We start from the raw sequence: 19,759 nt of genomic DNA, 5'->3' as shown, positions 1-19,759 counted from the left end.
ACCCCGTGCAACATTATGATGTAAGTATCGTGCTTAGTACAAGTTCCATACATTGTCTTATTTATGGAACTTGTTATTATCTTATATCTACATTGCATAATAAATGTTTGAATAGTTCACTCGTTGTAACTATGTTGCAATATTACTAGAATGCGAGTGTAATGAAGAAGTCCTTAGTAGAAGATAGAGCGCAAAAAAGGTTCCGGGGTGAGCCTATGCAACGATATAATGTAAGTCTGTGCTTAGTACTTGTGACTATCTCATATCGACAATGCTTAATACATGTTTGAATAGTTCATTGTTTAACTCTTTTGCATTATTATCGAATGCAGCTTGTGATGAAGCAATCTTCATCGAAGAGAGGCCCACAAAAAGTTCGATCTTTCTTCCGATGCATCCTCTCATAGCCGTCAACCTAGACCATTCCTTTCATCAAACAAGTAAATATCTCAAGGCTGTACTTTATAAAAGACATGGTATTGTCGCTTTAAGATCTCAGTAGCTGATATGTTGACCAAGAGTACACAAGATTCAATCAAGGCGATTGCCAAATGTCAACGTGTTATTGATGATGCTAATAGAAGTCCTCAATGATTCTATGTAATTTTTTTATTTGGGCACATTAATTGCCTTGTAATTTTCCTAGTTATTTTATTTGTGTATGTAATTGTGTGTATCATTGATACCAGATTTTAGGCTCATGAAATTTAATGCAAGTTGACTAGTCAAACAACCAAGGCCCTACAACAGATTGGGCCGGCCCACTTACAGTAGTGTGGGACCCACTATCATTTTGGGTCGGCCCACCTACTTATTGGGCCGGCCCGTTAACAGGAAAGTGGGCCCACCTGCTTATTGGGCCGGCCCACTATCTTGTTGGGCCAGCCCACTTGCTATATGGTGGACCCCACATACTAAATGGGCCGGCCCTTTAACGGAAAGTGGGACCCACTCGTGGTTTTGGCCCGACCCACTATCTTGTTGGGCCGGCCCACTTGCTATATGGTGGACCCCACATACTAAATGGGTCGGCCCTTTAACAGGAAAGTGGGACCCACCTGTGTTTTTGGCCCGGCCCACTTTCTTGTTGGGCCAGCCCAATTGCTATATGGTGGATCCCACATACTAAATGGGCCGGCCCTTTAACTGGAAAGTGGGACCCACATGTGTTTTTGGCCCGGCCCACTATCTTGTTGGGCCGGCCCACTTGCTATATGGTGGACCCCACATACTAAATGGGCCGGCCCGTTAACAGGAAAGTGGGACCCACATGTGTTTTTGGCCCGGCCCACTTTCTTGTTGGGCCAGCCCATTTGATCTATTGTGGACCCCATGTACTAAATGGGCCGGCCCGATAGCAGGAAAGTGGGACCCACATGCTAATTGGGCCGGCCCAATAACTTCTTGGGCCGACCCACTTGCTTTAAGGTGGACCCCACTTGGTAAATGGGCTAGCCCGATAACAGGAAAGTGGGTCCCACATGTCTTGTGGGCCGGCCCTTTTGCCTGTTGACCGGTCAAATGAGTGCATTCGGCCCGGCCCACATGCTAGGCGGGCCGGCCCATTAATGTTTTGACCGAGTCAACCTTAGAGGTTAGGCCCGGCCCACGTAACTAATGGACCAGCCCGGCTATATAGTTGACCGGTCAAACTAAGTCAGCCGGCCCGGCCCGCGAACTTAATGGGCCGGCTCGCTTAAGACGTGGCAGTGCCTCGTGTGGGCCTACCATCTACCACGGGGTTTCGGCCGTGCTAACGCCGTTAACCGAGTTAACGGCGTCTGCCACGTGTCAGTTTGCATGACGTCAGCAGTCAACGGGCTCCCGGAAACACTTGGGCAACGGTCCAATTTTCCGTGGCGGAAGGGCGCCCAAGCGCGACGGACCGAAAAAATCGTCGTAGGACTTTGCCTGACGCAGTTTCGATAATAGAACCCATATCGTCGGGTTAGGCCCATAGGCGACGAAAAATACACCTTAGCGGACGATTTTGAGACGTTGTCTATCAGAACTTTTCTTGTAGTGTCAGTAGGTGTTAGTACTTTCTTCCTAGTAATAGGAATCATGAAATTCATGCTCTACTATTGCTTGCACAAGATTTTGATCCCCTAGATTAATTCCTAACCTCTCTCGGTCTATTAATTATGTTCTTAGGGATATAATTAGTGGTAACCTTTGGAGAGTAGTTCTTAGGGATATAAGGAGCCGGCTTGCTCTGCTTGTCGGCTCCTCCTTGCCTTCTCTCTCTCTCTAGAGTGTGTTGGCCACTTATAGTATGGCCTGATCAATGTGGTAGTGACACCTCAATGATCTACATGGGTGACTAAGGTGATGGCATCGTATTGAACTGTCTCTCAATTTTGGATTTTGGTGCACGTGCAAGGTTTTATGTGGTTATTTAACTTTTTTAAAAGTTGGTTCGGTTTACTAATTGCCTTCGTGCCTTGGGGTTCTATTTGGACAATGACAAGTGGCTTTCTTGATATCTTTATTCTATGAAGCTTAAGGAGTTTTATTTATCTTGGTGTTCATCAAGAATATGTTAGGTTGTCTTTTTATATGAATCCAAATTAAAGTTTGAGGGTAACTACCTAGTATTGATGTTTCTTTGGATTTACCGTCGACTTTACTTAGGTTTCCAGGAGTTTTTCCTGGGAACATTTACTTCGGATTATACATCAAATGGATTCACATCACGGTGGATTCAACATTTTAGCCCTAACAAGGTTTTTTTTATTTGTTTGCTCATTTTGTAAATTTCAGAAGGTCAAGATGAGAAGATAAGAAGATAGACAACATATAGGAAATGTAGGTAAGATTTTCCCTTTTGTAGTTTGTCTAGGTTTCTTTTCTTCATGTAGTTTTTATTCCTAGATTCCTCATGTAAATGACTATGTACTAATTTTCTTATGTAAGAGAAAAAATTCTATGCATTATCATTCTTTCCTTATTTTTTAGCTTTGTTTTATTTCTTATGAAGTTTCAAATTTTAACTTATGTTTCAATAATTCAAACTTAAAATTTGAATCCAAATGCTTAAGTGGTGTGTAGTGAAGTGGAATGTATATTAGCCTTTGAATCCTTTCTCTGTTTAATTAAAGTTTGAATTACCCCATATTTGAAAATACAAAGGTTATGTCGAAATTTGAATTCAATTTATAGTGTTGACTTGAGTCAAATTCAACACTAGAGGTCAATTTCAACCCATTTGTAACTTCAAGGCCAAAGTTTGAAATTTTCCCACCTTTTCAAATGCATAGTATGCAAATGCATTTCTCCTATAAATGTCCCTAGACTACCCGGGCATGCAAGCCATCTGAGAGGGGCAAATCCATCCGGATCGCACGTTTGACCATGCACAGTAAATCTGTCTCCCGCTTTTCACCCTGACCGTTCGATCTGTAAATTATTTTGGCACTTCCTCAGCCTCTTGTCGAGTCCATGACATCTGGGACCGGATCCGTGCGGGGTCATTCGGTCGGAGGCAGCCGTGCGAGCTTGTTGGGGTACCTTCCTTCGAAAGCCTCTCCCCGTCGCGCACATCCCGCTGTGAAAACCTAGATCTCGATCCGGTGAAAATATCCGAGGCAACCTCTCTCGTCTCCCGCGCCCGCGACTACCCCCTTCTCTCTCTAGCTCGGCAAGCTTCAGCAAAAGGTCTAGCGGCGAGCGGAGAGAACCGGATGGGCGGCGGCGCGGTGGCTTCCGTCGGGTGGAGGCGCTCGTAGGAGCGGGTACCGCGAGGAGGGTGGCGGCGCATCAGCGAGTCCCTCGCACCGGTGAGGTGCGCCGCCTCGAGATGCGTCTCGCCGGCCTCCTCCCCGGCGCACTATGTCCGCTCGAAGGAAGCTCGAGGAGCAGCGGCCGGGACGAGAGGCGGCGGAGCAGCGAGGGGCGACACGCGGCTCGGAGGTGGAGGAGCGAGGTGCGGAACCGGGGGTAGGAGGGGCTTGGGGTGGCGTTGACCCAAAGGAGGATCCGGTGGAAGGAGGGCGGCGGCTCTCGTCGAGCTGGAGGAGGTGTGTTGTGCTCCGCCTCCTTTCTCTCCTTTTGGAATTTTTGGGAGGGGAGACGACCCGGCCTCAGTGGGAGGAGGACGAGTCCGGCGTAGATGGCATGGATTCTTAGTAGCTTTGTTCTGTTAGATGTTTTTGATGACATGAGCTTAGTGACGTTGGTTGATGTAATTGTTTCGATCCTGTCTTTGGGATCATTTGATGTCAATTTAGACCGATCTATTCAGTTTGATTTTCTTCCCTTAGGATTGGCTTTCTCCACCTGATTGAAGAGTTGAGCAAGCAGGAAGCCATTGGAGAAGAAGCCCGACCTGGCTGCTTGGATTGCTTTGTTACTCGCTGTTTATGATTGTTTATAATGCATCTCTACCCGCAGGCGAGCTGGATGAAAGTCTTCCGGGAGGGTCGAGCTCGGATGGGGATGGGTGGTTCCGGTCCGGTGCGGCTGCCGTGGGAGCGGGGAATTGAAGGGTGGCGCCGGTCGGCTTCGACGGCAGCGGGTGGACCGGAAGGGACCGGCGGCGAGTGGGGGCGGACGGACCGGAAGGGGCCGACGGCGAGCAGGGGTAAGGGGAGCGAGAGAGCGGCACGACATGACGGGAGCAGGTGGTCGCCTCTCCATGGTGCTCGCCTATCCGGCGCGAGTTGGAGCGGTGCGGGCCGACCGTGCCGCGCAGGGCGGCATTAAGGTCACAACCAAGGTTTGGGAAGTGGCGGTTGTCGAGCAACGGTGAGCATGTCTGATTTCGGACGTTGCCACCGTTGGTCTCGGCTGTGGAGATTGATGGAGAGCAAGAAGGAGCGAGAGCGGTCTACATCTTTTTCTTTCCTCGCTCATAGGTGAGGATATCGATGGAGGTGAGCTGCTCCCAAATCCAAATCCCAATCCCAATATGTAGAGTATATTATTATGGCTTTCTTCCTATCCATATATAGGAAAGCTATTTTTAGATACCTTATGTGACCGCACTCATGCATCATTCCAATTGCTTTTATAATAATATTTTGTTATTGCAATGTACTCCGTATAAACTTTACTCAGTTTTGCTTTTTTCGCATCTGTACATTTTGAAATAACTGTATACATCTTATTGCTACATTGACAGCTTTGCTCGTGCTGAAAAAAAGGCTAACAACTTATATTCCATTCCGTTGAGCGAGACTACCATGATTATCTTCTACCGAGTGTATTTTGTCGTGGTTAAAGTATTTTGGTTCAGTTATCTATTGAATTGATGCATTGATGGTAGGCTAGCAAACAATAGTTTACCTAAGAAGATTTAGAAACTGTGGTACCGACTAAATTATGCATCTCTGAGATTTACAGCTGAAACTAAGATTTGGTTAAGCAAAAAATTAGGATACTTCGCCAAAATGCTCTTTTTCGTATTCCTTCGAGTTACTTACGAAGTTTATATGTTGTCTTTCTCTGGTTGCACTCAAGGTTATAGTAACGAAGAGGTAGAAGAGCTCACAAAAATAAGGTGAGTATTTTGAAACTGTAATTTGAACATGTCATTGCATTTCACTATTTCTTGGGTTGATACTTATTTGTAGAGAGGGTCGTTAAAACCTATCAACTAGATCTGCCCTTTATACAATAGTCATACAACTATTCTTGGCTTTAGGTACGCATATCCGAGTGGCAAGAGAAAATTATTAATTCAGACTTCAAAATAGAAGATGGTCTGTAGAGATGGGTTACGGGATTATTGTGTATTAACACATTTGAAAATGGAAAAAAGATGTTGCTTCAAAGTTTTTGTAATATGTTTGCATTACTTTGCATCATTGGTTAATTAATCATGCCCTTAATCACATGCTTTTATAGCGGATGACAATTTACACTCTCTTACCAAGCAATTAGGTGATCTGGTCGTGTCCCCGCAGCTGACGAGAATTTCAAGCGAGATAGAAACCATGTCTGCAGCTTTCAGGTTCAAGTTGCCATTGTCCAGCTGGTGGTAAACAAGCTCTTTTATGCCGAGGTGCTTATTTCCTTCTTCTCTTCTCGGTGGGCTTTAGAGATATGAATGGCAACCTTTTCCTCCTTATCGAAGATGTTTTTTCCGACGAACTACCTATATGTGCCACTCATAGGACCAAAAGAAGACCCTACAACGTGACCGATTACTTTAACAAAAAGGTTGCTCCAAAGGAGCTTGTCTGATGAAATTAAGGTAGTTAGCCACCTCGTGGATTTTTAGTGTTACCATCTCATTAATAATTTGAGATTCATTTTCTCGAGTTGGGTCCTTCATGAATCAGTTTATGATTACAGTTATGTTGAATGCTCTGCAGACATGTCCTAGGAAACTAGCTCCATTTATTCTAGGAAAAATTATAACTTTGTAGATATCCCTTCGCGTTGTAATTTTTGTAATTGGTACAATCTCATATCCCTTTTTTATACTCATTTGGTCTTCATTTTTATTATGTTTGGTGTCCAACTAGGCTGGAAAAATTCCCCGATGAGCTCCTTCTGTCGTGCTGACTCATGTAGGACTTTTGGCTCGCATGATCTTCTTGCACAGTGTACTTTATCGACGATGCGTGCCACTAAAGGTTCCCGTGCGCATACAAGCTACCATATCTTCATTTTGGGTTCATTCCCTCATTTCTTTTACCGTAGTACCATGGCTGATATGCCTTTGTGTACCTTATTTTTGTTCCTGTTGATTTTGAAATTGCATTAAAGTAGGACCGCAGAAAATTATATGTTCTCAGTTGCCCTTGTTCTTTTGGTGTAATTGGACTAGAGGTCTCCTAATTGCCTCCTCATTTTAGTCATAATAATGGTGCTTCATTAATACAAGTGGCATAGTTGAATCAATTTTTCTTTCAACGGACAAAGTTTTTCCGGGCTCGCATTAGTAAGGGGATTAAAATTTTGGTACCGGTGGTTTGGATCAGCTGTACAGTGGTGAATTAGCGCAAATTGGTTTGGTCGCTGAGTTCGCATTGTAGGTATAGGTGGGATCAATTTCTTGATTAGGATTGTCTGCTTTCATGTATGTTTCTAATTGAAAGCCTTTTTTCTAATGTATGAAAGTTGCATGATGCTCAGTTATCTAATTGGCTACGGTGTAGGGTTTTTAGTGTTTTGTTGTGCACCCGCTATGTATGCATGTGTTTTATCACATCTCCCTTTGAATTCTCGGTTTTTAATTTTCCAAAGAATACATACAACATTCGACTCAAAACTAGCAGCGTGAGGGGGAGGGTGACCTCAGGTATGGATTACCATGCTCTTCACATGGAAACAAATCCAATGTTCTTCTATGTATTATTAGTTAGCCATACAAATGGTATTTCTTTTCTAATCCAAGTTCTCACTTCTAACGGTAAGATCCTACCGAAGGGTGGGAAGGGGAGCGGTAGGTTCGGTTCGTCGATTTGTGCAAGTGTCCGAGCTGTAAATGCATTATGATGTTGGACTCATTAGGGAGATGTTGATATTGTTAGCGATTGGGTGCTTGTCAATCTTGTAGATTATTTTGTGTACAAACTTCCAACCATGAGCTAAAATAGTACATGGTAGAAGCTTTTTGTTCAGTCTCTTTTCGCCATCGAGGATTATTGGACGTTACTTATATTCATTGCTTAGTCCAGCTGGTTGATTGTGAACACGATAGAATATCCCTTACTCGGGTTTACATAATAGCAATTGACTATTGATATTGAATGACAAATTATCCATTGTTCGCTGTTTGGTGAAGAGTTGCCCAGTTAGTAGTTTGTATTTCACTATGGCTAGGTAGTTGCTATTTCCCAGTTGCTTATTTTGTCGTCCTTGTTCTTCCTTCGTAGTGATTCTTTTGGATAGTCTGTATTCGCCGAAGGGAAGTGAGATATAAGCTCGATGTGTCTTTGAACAGGATAACATAAGTTCATGATATGTGTTTGGTGAGTAAAAGGTCCCTTTTTGTTTGATCTTGCCCGAGCTATCTAACCACGAAAATGTAGCAAGCACGATTGTATTGATCTTTTTTGTGAGTGATATGTTAAGGAATGTGTAGTTCCGTTAAATGCATTGTTAAAGCATGCTTTTGTGTAGTTCTTAACAATACAAGTTTGGTTAAGGGTGAGTTGCTCTTGCAAATGATTTAGTTCTATTTGAGGTAGATGCTTGGTTTTCTGATTAGTGTTAATTTTGGAAGGTTTTAATTATTTTTTCCTGCCAAAAAAACAGCAACAGGTTGCATCCCAAATTCGGCAAATGGGTCATAGCAACTTCAAATGTTTCTTGTTCTTCCTATAAAGGTTCCTAGACTACCCGGCCACCGAGAGGGTCCAAAAGGGGCAAAACAATCCGGGTCGTCCAATCGAGTTACAACGGTAAATCTCAAGTCCCACTTTTCACCACAGCCATTCGATGTAGTTAAAAGATTTCTCACATGTTGGCCTTTTGAGAGAGTCCATGACGTATGGAACCGGCCTACCGCGGGGCCGGCAATGTGAGACAGACGCACGCTCTTGTTCAGGTCAACTTTGTATGCGGGTGAGGGTGAGGGAGAAAACCTAGATTGGCCGGCACTCCCCAATCGTAGCCTCCCTCGTCCTCTCCCAATCCCCACCTCCTCCTCTCCTCCCAATGGCAGCCTCCTCTCCTCCTCCTCCTCCTCCTCCTCCTCCTCCTCTCGCGGACGCAAAGGAGGAGGCACGCCTGGCCGAGGTCGGGCGGGAGGAGGCGGCGCGGCAGCGGGCGGCGGACCTGGAGGCAACGGCGATGGTGCTGGCCGCAGCGAACGCGAAGGAGGAGGCGCGCCTGGCTGAGGTCGGGCAGGAGGAGGCGGCACGGCGGCGGACGGGGTCCCCGGGCAGCTCCTCGCCATGCTGCGGGATGGCAGGTGTGCCGCGGTGCAGCAGCGCAAGGAGGCCTCGCAAGTCATCGATCTCGAGAGGCGGTTCAAGGTGCTTGACGGCACGGCGGCGGAAGGTGTCCCTGGGGAGCTCATCGCCATGCTGCGGGAGGCCAGGTGTGCCGCGGTGCAGCAGCGCAAGGAGGCCTCGCACGTCGTCGATCTCGAGAGGCGGTTCAAGGTGCTCGACCTGGCTCATCCAGAGGGCGTCTGGTCATTGATCTTTGGCTGCCTTCTCATGCAAGTGCTGCAGGAGCGCGTCCCGGAGGAGGCCGTCGGCACGGGCGGCGAGGTCATCGTCGTCTTCCTCTATTTCTCTCATATTTTCTTTCCCTCTCACGTATTTGGGTTTCTACATTTTCAGCAGATGCGACCACGGGTGGTGTGAAGCTACCAAGCGGGCGAGCAAGGGAGACGAGGCCTCCTTGGACTCAACGGCTCGACGAGTGAGGCCTTCTTTTCCTCTCAATGCATTTCTCAAATCCCTCTTTCACTTTCTCTCTACCGCATATCAGCCGACGCTTGAGACGGCAGGAGGGAAAGCAGGTGTGGCAGGCACGGGAGGGAAGCTTCGACCACAGCCATAAGTCAAAAAGGTACAGCCTTTTCTTATTTACATGACGACCCTGTAGGTCCATTCTACTTCTCACCCCTTCAAGAAATTTCAGGAATTGCAGATAGATTGGAGCCCGGCCACGCTCATGTGCTCCAGATCTGCATATATATATTTGGATATGTATTGACTATTTCTAAATTTTCTGGTGATATTAAAACTGTTGATGTTGATGATGGTTTGCTGTTGTTTTTCAGCTTTGGCATGGATTTGGCAAAAGAAGAGTCACAGGATTTGGGTCTTCTAACTTGCAGCTAGGGTTCAAGACGCCTTAACACCTTTAAAACCATGGCGTGAGCTTTGGACCCTTCTTCATAAGTCATTGGTTAAATTCAGTTCCACGAGGTCTTCTATCTGAATTACAAGTTTAAGCCCATGAGAGTGAATAATGTATGTTTGTCTTGGATCTAATTTCACTCAGTTTGTAGGTTAGATGACAAGAGCAGCAACGTCGCCAATGGATGCCTCAAGCAGGTCACATACTCACATCTAGGTCTCCTTTCTTTATTGGTGAGTACCATCTCTGGATGATCTCTTTACGTGATAATTTTCCTGTTTTCTCTCCATGTGGGCTCGACGATCCTCGGCTCTATTTTGTCATGGAATATTTTCTCATTGTACTTGCTTATTTAGTCTAGCCCTAGCATTGAGTAAATGTTTGATTTTATTTATTTATTTATTTCAGTACATTCCTCTATCTTTTGGTGGCATTCCAATTGTTGCATGGATTGATACTTTTGTACGACGATACGAATAATGGCTTAGTCTGCGAATCTTGAATGAGTGTGGATTGGAGGTGTAGATTTCTAGAGGGATACGACACAGTCTTTCAAATGTCTACAATATGTTTTTGGGTGTATCTGCTAACATGATTGACATATGAAGCAAGTGGGCAATAGTTTTTCCTGCTGTGTTAGCCTATGAACAACAGCTTACTTAATTTCTTATTTGCGCATACTGATAAATTAGTGTTATTTGGATAGCTACTACTATCTAGAGGTTTGCATAGGCCACAATCTGGAAGTTGCAGTTCGCCAGATTGATTTAACCAGCACTTCTCCTATATTGCCACACTAAAGCTTAATCGAATAGCCATTATAAAACTTCGCTATATTGCCTAAACTAAAACTTAATCAAATAGCTGTAGGTAGGTAATTAGAGCAGCGACCACTACTCGCTAAATTTTAGTTACACTTACATGCCCATCCGCGAATGGGCCAATATTTCCTTCAATGGCAGATTTGTGTAATAGCATTTCTTATGGTCGTCGAAGTCTCGACCTTAGTGATTCCGGTTTCCGGCCCATGGCTTGGATGGTTGGTCGAGGTATCTGTAGATGTTGATGTGTTGTTTAAAGACGCGGTTGTCTGCAAGGTCACCAATAACCCGAGAGGATGGTGAGGATCTTACAAGTAATTTTTATAGGTTAGTCCTTAATTTTTATCGGTTATTCCTTGCATCTATCGGGTGCTTACTTTTGATGTGTTGGTTTTATTAGAACGAAATAACCTGCAGTTTTGTAGTTATAAAGTCCACGCACCTGGTTAGATATTCATGTATAATATATCCATGTATAATATATTTGGTCGTGTATCCGAGATATTCATGCCCACGTCATCCTCCCTTTCTTGAAAATAAAGCCATCCTCGGCGATGTTTATTCTATAAACATACTAACAAAACAACAAATGTGTGTGCATGATATATATAGATGCCAATCCATTTTAACCGCTCTTTTATATGGCACTTTTTGTGTTTGACAAGAACAAAACTCATGTTCATACAATCATTATTCATATTCCAAAAGCAATGATCGCAACTTAGTTTCCTCATATATGTGATGCATAGAAAAGTATCTTGTAAACTACAATGCTCATCGTTATACACTTATACCATCCCAACAGTTGCGCGCTAAAATTCAAAGACTACAAATATCTAGACACACCATTCGGGCCACAATCAATATCATTGTTGGAGGTCGGATCAAAACGACTCATGTATTCTTTTATTATGTTGCGAATTAGAAATTTCATCACATGTAATGCAAATCCTATGCACCAAAAAATTATTGTCTACGCCATACTCTCCAATCAAATTAAAAGTAAACTCGGGGGCATAAACACTTTTTAAACATTTGAGTTCAGCAATCTTATTTCTAGCATGTGACAGACATAGGAGGGTTTGGTACAATTGACCACAAAGAATTGTCTTGAGAAATTTTAGATAAAACTTCATGACCTTTAATCAACTTTATGTGAGCCAACTCGGATGTCATGTCATTTTATTAATAAGTCGGAAGGCTGATTCAAAACATTTAGCTCGATAGGTATACTCAAATTGATAGAAGGATCAATTTCAGCAATAGGAGCATCCAAAACCTACATTCTTCTTTAGACATGAGTCATGTCGTGGCAGCTAGAGCATCCATGAAAATGGGCCTCACCGTGAGTGGTTGTGCTACGGTGCCTTCCACGAGAAGAGCAAAATGTTTATAGTTTCACTTTCATGTCTGTCAAGCTTGAAGTTGTTGGTGCACTTGCTCGAGGTTTCCTCTTTCTACACATGTAATGAGAATTTCAAGAAATTTCTCACGCAAGTGGAGGTTCGAGTGGTTTGAGAAATATACAGTGCATAAGGTTATTTTTCATCCATGTTATCAAATTTTTATATAGCTTTTTATCGGCATCTCACTTGAATATAGGAAATAGGGTCCCTAGCAGAACGTCCCTAGCAGAACATAGACCAAAGCCATTATTTATTTAAGCTAGGAGGCTAATGTCTCTCTCGTAACCACCCATGCATTTCTACATGCTTTCTACCTCTTTATTTTGTCCTTTTGCTATATTTGATGCATGTCTGAGTTTCTGCTTTTTTCAGTGCAATGAGAACTCTATGGCTAATTTAAATTTGACTGATGATGTAGTGTTACAGGCTTGCTAATATGCAATTTCTGCTATAGTGTAATTTCAGGTATATCTATGTTTTCTGGTCTATTATTCAGGGGCTGATGCCATGTTTACAGCTGGTTCATTGTCAAGATTATGCCAATTACTCCTTGCTGTCAAGTATACATGCGAGCTCCTTCTTTTACAATGAAACTATATTATTTCGTTTTCATGGGGTGCAGAATCAGTTCCTTACCGTATGGGAGTATGCATTTAATTTACTTTCTTTATATTTGATTATATCATCTATCATCTGATCACTCAAAGGTTCATGCTGAAAAGATATGCTTTGTTTGGATCTTCGAGAATAGACATAAATCTAGCGCACCTATTTTTTCTAAGAACATGTACTATTTCTGAATTTTATGCTACTTGTTTTTTCTGCTATTAAGCATTGATTCGTACATTGTTGCCTCATGTAAAAGCATCTAGAAGATCATGCGGGGTCTGAAATTATGACCACATTTACGTAGGTTTATTGTCCTTAAACTCATGTTTCTATCCTACTCCTCTCTCTTAAGTTATAACCTCAAAATATTTTAGCACATATTACTTATATTTTCTTCAGGCAACAAGCACATGCTGATTTCTAGATCGGACACCGTACTCAAGTAGCCAAGCAAGTGGTGTTGCAAGGGAATCGGTGATCACGACTTTGCTATGGTCAGCAACTACGTGCTTGAGAAAAGGCTATGGGTCTGGTTATTGTATTATTTTTGTTTTGTTAGCGTGCTAATTGGCTTCAAAAGGACACATTCCATTTTTATGACATAATCTCATATTCCTCCAGATTGAAAACTTATATGTATGGAGTTTTAAAACTTGTGTATAATGCTACCTCTTTTCGTACAATAATCGTAATTTGGTGGGGGAGCTTATACAAAAGCATAAAAGCTGAAAAAATGGTGTGAAATTGTACTAAATTGTCATATCTTACTGCAACACCTCAATGAAATGGTGTACAGCTGGGCATGGGCAGAGCTGACCCGGACAGCGGCTCCACCCAGCCCGAAAATCCTGGGCACGTGCGGGGTTGGGCTTGCATGTCGGGCAGGGTCTGGGCCTGATTTTGGAGCCTGAACGTCGGGCTAGGCTAGGCCTAGGCTTGCAGAAAACACGATTTTAGCTTAGTTTGGGTTGGGCTGGGCTTTTCCCTATTCGGGCTAGGTTTGGTCCTGATTTATAAGCCCGAAGGTCATGCTGGGCTGGGCTCGTGCCTGGAAATTTAGGTTCGGGCTTTTTCAGGGCCGGGTTCCCGAGTGTGAATGGTGTGTACGCAAGATACTAAAGCGAGTTAAATTACGGTGGTAATTCTTAATACTCAAATAAGCTAAAACTTATAGTTTAAATTCTAATTTGATTACGGCATTTGCGCGATAGCGCAACGGGTGTGATGATAGTGTGCTTAAGGAGTATTTATAACAACACCCATCATCTTGGCATCATTCCTGCGTTTTGAGTGATGACACTGTGCTTAAGGAGTATTTTTGATGTGCCATTAGGTCAAGTTAAATAATGGGAGCAGGTCACGCTTAAATATTATCATCACTCCCTTCAGTTGGGAGAATTACCTGGCCAATGGAGGCACTCCCGGGGCAAGTCTTTGTTGGTCGTTGGATTCATGCGACGAGTCCGGTTTTTCACCCCGTGTTGATTTACAGCCGTCCATTCAGTTGTTTTCTCGTTCACTCTGACAATCCAAGCAAACGACTATGACAGCTGGGCCTGTTTTCCAGTGGGACCGCGTATGAGAGATGGGATTTCTTCAGTTTCACGTCGCTCATTTTCATGTGCGCGTGAAGATAGGTGAAAACCCTAGACGTTGACAAAGCACGCCCATGGTGAAAAAAAATCCCCAATCGGCCAATCCGCAGCCGCCTCTCCTTTCCTGGTTCCTCTCGTTTCCCTGTGGGTGGCGGTGGCAGTGACGACTTGGTTGGAGGGGATGAGGTAGGAGGAGGGCGCAAAGGGGCGGGAGGATGGGGAATCGCCGGATCCCGGCGTGTACATAGTGTAGGTAGCAGTAGGTTGCTAGCCGGCGGCGCTGGGGAGTTGGTGGCGTGGCCGGAGTGGCTTTTGCAGGCGGTGGTCCTCTCCTTCGCGGTCGGTGCTCCGGTGGAGGCCAGCGGCGGATCTGCCGTCTTTGTTTCGCTCGCGTCTCGTCGGAGGCGTGGTGCGTCTCGTCCCCGTGCCGGGGGCCGTGTGGTGGAGGCTCCGGCTTTTGAAGATCTTGAAGGTTCGGGTGGTGTTGAACAAGATGGCGGCGGCGTGTCGTCGCGCAGGGTGGAGGTGCTTGCGCACCGAGGAGCGTCGACTTCCGCGTCGTGAAGGGGATCCTCCCGGTCCAAGCGTTCGGAGGAGTTGCGGCGGGTTTCGCCGGCGTGGCGGCTTGCTCGATGAGGACGACGAAGCCAGAGCTCAGAGGGGTGTCTTTGTAATTTTTCAGTTTTCTGAGCTTGTCTGTAAGACTCTTGTTTAATGCATTCTGGTCCTTCTTCGCAAAAAAAAAAAGGGGCGGGAGGGGTGGCCGCCGGGGAGGCGGAGCTGTGTCGGCCACCGCAAGTGAGGAAGAGGATGGAGCTTGGTGCAGCAGAAGGGGAGAGCCTCAAGGGGTGGGAGCGACGACTACTCCGCCCTCGCCAGCTTCCGCCGCCGCTCCTCCCTTGCGCAGCCGCCACCGTCCACGGGTTCGGGCGCCGTCTCAGAGATTGAGGAGCTGGTCGGCCCGCTCAGGGGCGTGGCCATCGGTGTCCAGCGTGCTGCTCGACGACCGTTTCTGCAACGTAATCTTTTCCCAAACCTCAGCCCCCTCCTCATCTTCTCTCTCTCCCTCCAACACTCTGATTTTTAATTGCTATAATTGATGTTATTTCTTAACACAATGTGTTCAGGTCTGAGGAAGAAGAGAAGGAGGATATCAAGCAGGGGATGTTGAGCTCTAATGGTTGGAGGTAGCCATGACTGCCAGTGGTAGTCGGAGAGGTCGTTTGGCTGCTTTGTATATGGCACAAGGAGGAAGGGAGCTGGAGACGACGATGGAACCAAACAATCCTACATCAACAACAGAACCAAACAATCCTACATCAACAACAGGTACTCCCGAGCGATGGCGGCGGCGGCGGGGAGCGCGCGCCCGAGCGAGGAGGGGTTTTGAAGTGTCCGTGCCGGCGACCTCACCGTCTCCAACCTATCTGCAGGTGAGCAACGAATTTGAGACTTGTTCTTGGTTTTTCGCAGTTCGTGGAGCGGGTCCGAAGCAGTTGGGTAGCAGCCCTCAAATTAGGTGGGAGTTGCTGACTGTACAGCCAAGTAGGGTATTAGCTTGATGGTCTATTTTACAAGATAAAGCCAGTGCACATGTTTAGATTTCTAATTTTAATTCGATAGTTTCTGTAGGATTGCTTGCATATGCATTAATATATTTTATTACATCTCTTTTTGAAGAATCTGTACTATGCTCGTTATGCTTTTAGTCATACTTAACATTTTGTCCTAGCTGGGCCCTCACTTTTCCCCTTGACCCCAGCCTCCCTCTTTTTGGCATAAAGTTAGACAAGATAGATGATCTTGCTTGGTAGCTTATCATATGTACTGTTCCTTTTGATTTTACTTGTTGATTTTTGATGGCAGACCTTCTATAAACAAGATGGTATATGCCCTTACCATGCTCTATAAAGAAAAGGGATTCCATGTTTGTGCATGTGGTATTCTCTAAACTGTAGTTCTCTCTTATTTAGCACAAACTTAACTATCTCGTGATGTTTCAGGCATTATCTTCTATGGTTTACCACAGTAGTAAAAATGTTGTTTGCAAAATAGTTATTTGTCACAGTTTACCCTGTGTGGAAGTTGTAATTAACGACTCCGGGTCCATTTTTGGCTGAGATTTTGGTTTTGGCATGGGATGTACACCTAGCTTGGCATGTACATCTTGAATCAAAATGGTAGGTACATCTTGACATGGTTGTTTATCACATGCGTGATTTGAGGAAGATGCACGGTTTTCCATCTTGAATCAATGCTGAGTTTTGGTTTAGTTATTGCTTATTTCGGTTTATTTCGACAAAACTTCATAATGTGCAGACATCCACGTGATAGATTGATGATTTAGTTTTATAGCATACGTTGCTTACCAATGTGGTTCCGGTAAAGCCTGACATGTTATAGAAATTGTGAAATATTTAATATCAATGGACAATACCAGGAAATGGAAAAACAAAATCTCATGGCAAAAATGGAAGGCAAATATAGTAGAACCGTCAATACTCTCCGCATTAACTTTGAATGACCAATACATGAAAGATCGTCTTACAACTATTTTGGTATGAAACATCCTGTATAATTCTGTAAAATTTATAGGGATAAGAAATAAACGCCATATTTGATGCGTATATAGCAACTCAAGACATGAACAATCACCAAAAATATAGATTTAAGCACCGAAATAAATTATTTATTAAATTACCGTCCTATATGTCAGCATCCATTGACATATTAATACGCTTTCATTTGCACTTGCGCGATAGCGCAACGGGTCATCTAGTAAATCTATAATTAGGGGTGGAGACGGATCAAATGCGGACCAGATAGTGCTCTCGCTATATCCATTTCCATATTTTCAAAACAAATACGGATGTTGTCAAATACGAATGCGGAGCTGATGTTAGTCGTCAAATGTTTTCTCAATTCGGAATGGATACGGATATCCTACAACTTTAGCGGCATACGATTATGAAACACATAATTTAGAGGGATACATCCACAAACTGATGGGATTCGTAGCATAGAAAACCAAAAAATTCCTACCGCAAGAACGAATAACAAGCCAAGATCTAATCTAGTAGATGGTAGCAACGAGAAGATCATGAGACTAACCCTTGAATATTTCCAAAGCCTACGAGATTAGATCTCATTGTGGTTGTAGTCGATCACTTGCCGCTTGCAAAAGCGCGTAGAAGATCTTGACGGTGCCACAATCGGGCAGCACCTCCGTACTCGGTCACACGTTCGGTGTTGATGACGACGTCCTTCTCCCCGTTCCAGCAGTCAACGGATGTAGTAGATCCTCCTCGGAATCCCGGCAGCACGATGGCGTGGTGGCGGTGGTGGTGGAGATCTCCGGCAGGGCTTCGCCAAAGCGTATGCGGGAGAGGTGGAGGAGGAGGGCGGCTAGGGTTTGGGGAGAGGGGGCTATGGGCGCCGGCCTCTTGGGGGCAAGGGTGGTGCGTCCAAGGTGTGGCCGGCCCCCTCCCTCTCCTCATCTATGTATAGGTGGAATAGCCCCAAGGGTTTGCCCAGAAAACGAGTAAGAGTCCAACTCCTAAACTTTCCATAAGGACGAAACCTACCCAAGGTGGGACTCCTACTCAAGGTGGGACTCCCACCCCTTCCTTGGTGGGGTGGCCGGCCACCATGGGGTGGAGTCCACCTGGGACTCCTCCTCCCTTACGCTGGCCGGCCAAGGTGGGTGGAGTCCCTCCGGGACTCCACCTTCCGCGGTGATTTCTTCCGGACTTTTCTAGAACCTTCCATAAATACACCGGATCATTTTCAAACCTAGAAAATGACTTCCTATATATGAATGTTATTCTTCGGACCATTCCGGACCTCCTCGTGATGTCCTGGGTCCCATCTGAGACTCCGAACAAAACTTCGAACTCCATTCCATATTCCATATCTACTTAAATGACATCAAACCTTAAGTGTGTCACCCTACGGTTCGTGAACTATGCAGACATGGTTGAGACTTCTCTCCGACCAATAACCAATAGCGGGATCTGGAGATCCATAATGGCTCCCACATATTCAACAATGACTTGGTGATCGATTGAACCATTTACATACGATACCGATTCCCTTTGTCACGCGATATTTTACTTGTCCGAGGTTTGATCATCGGTATCTCTATACCTTGTTCAACCTCGTCTCCGACAAGTACTCTTTACTCGTACCGTGGTATGTCATCTCTTATGAACCATTCATATGCTTGCAAGCTAATCAGACGACATTCCACCGAGATGGCCCAGAGTATATCTATCCGTCATCGGGATGGACAATATCCCACTCTTGATCCATATGCCTCAACTCATACTTTCCGAATACTTAATCCCACCTTTATAACCACCCATTTACGCAGTGGCGTTTGATGTAATCAAAGTACCCTTCCGGTATAAGTGATTTACATGATCTCATGGCCGAAGGACTAGGTAACTATGTATTGAAAGCTTATAGCAAACTGAACTTAATGACATGATCTTATGCTACGCTTATTTGGGTGTGTGTCCATTATATCATTCATCTAATGACATAACCTTGTTATTAATAACATCCAATGTTCATGATCACGAAACCATGATCATCTATTAATCACCAAGCTAGTTATACAAGAGGCTTACTAGGGACTCCTTGTTGTTTACATAACACACATGTATCAATGTTTCGGTTAATACAATTATTGCATGGTATGTAAACATTTATCATAAACACAAAGATATATTATAATAACCATTTTATTATTGCCTCTTGGGCATATCTCCAACAGTCTCCCACTTGAACTAGAGTCAATAATCTAGTTTACATTTGTAAAGATATAACACCTTGGCCTTCTGGTGCTTTATCATGTTTTGCTCACGGGAGAGGTTTTAGTCAACGAATCTGAAATGCTCACAAACGTATGTATTTTGCAATTCATTTGCGTCTTCACGCATCTGTTGCGGTCAGAAACCCACCGACGAGCAGCGACGGGCAACACAGGAGAGCCGGGAGCAACTTAGGGCTGCGGCTGGCCCTGGTCCCTCCGAGCGACGGCCCGCACAGAACTCCGGCACGCACATCCGATGCTGGTGCAAGGGCGTGCCACCTGACCTATACCTGGTCAGGAAGGTGATGGAGATGCCTCGCTTAGTTTCCTGCATGGCATACACGTAAACATTAAATACGAGCCTCGATCGGCTCTCAGGTTGTCTCGTGAATCGGCTCAAAGAGCCGATCCACCCATGATTCGCACGAGGTGTACGAATATATGGTGGTCCTGCTTGATCAAGATAAAGCTAAAACGATCTACGACGATTTGGGGTTTTCACCGCATAATCGGATCATCCTACTCGTGATTGGGCCTCGCGGTCACGCACGGTGATCGTAAGCCGATCCTAGACAGGGCCTAAAAACCAACACGAGGTTGATCCCCGGAACATCCTGTCTAGGGCTAGCAAACTACACCCTACGCGTCGCTGGATCCTCCAACCCTTTGTAAGGCCTAACTATGCGAGATATTAAACTAATCCTTGAAGAATAAGGAGCAACCATAACGGATCGGATCTACTAA

Source organism: Lolium rigidum, chromosome 3 (genome assembly GCF_022539505.1).
Source record: "Lolium rigidum isolate FL_2022 chromosome 3, APGP_CSIRO_Lrig_0.1, whole genome shotgun sequence".
In the NCBI taxonomy this organism is placed as follows: Eukaryota; Viridiplantae; Streptophyta; class Magnoliopsida; order Poales; family Poaceae; genus Lolium; species Lolium rigidum.
The sequence above is the reverse complement of the archived record's forward strand: the minus strand, read 5'-3'. Positions refer to the sequence as shown.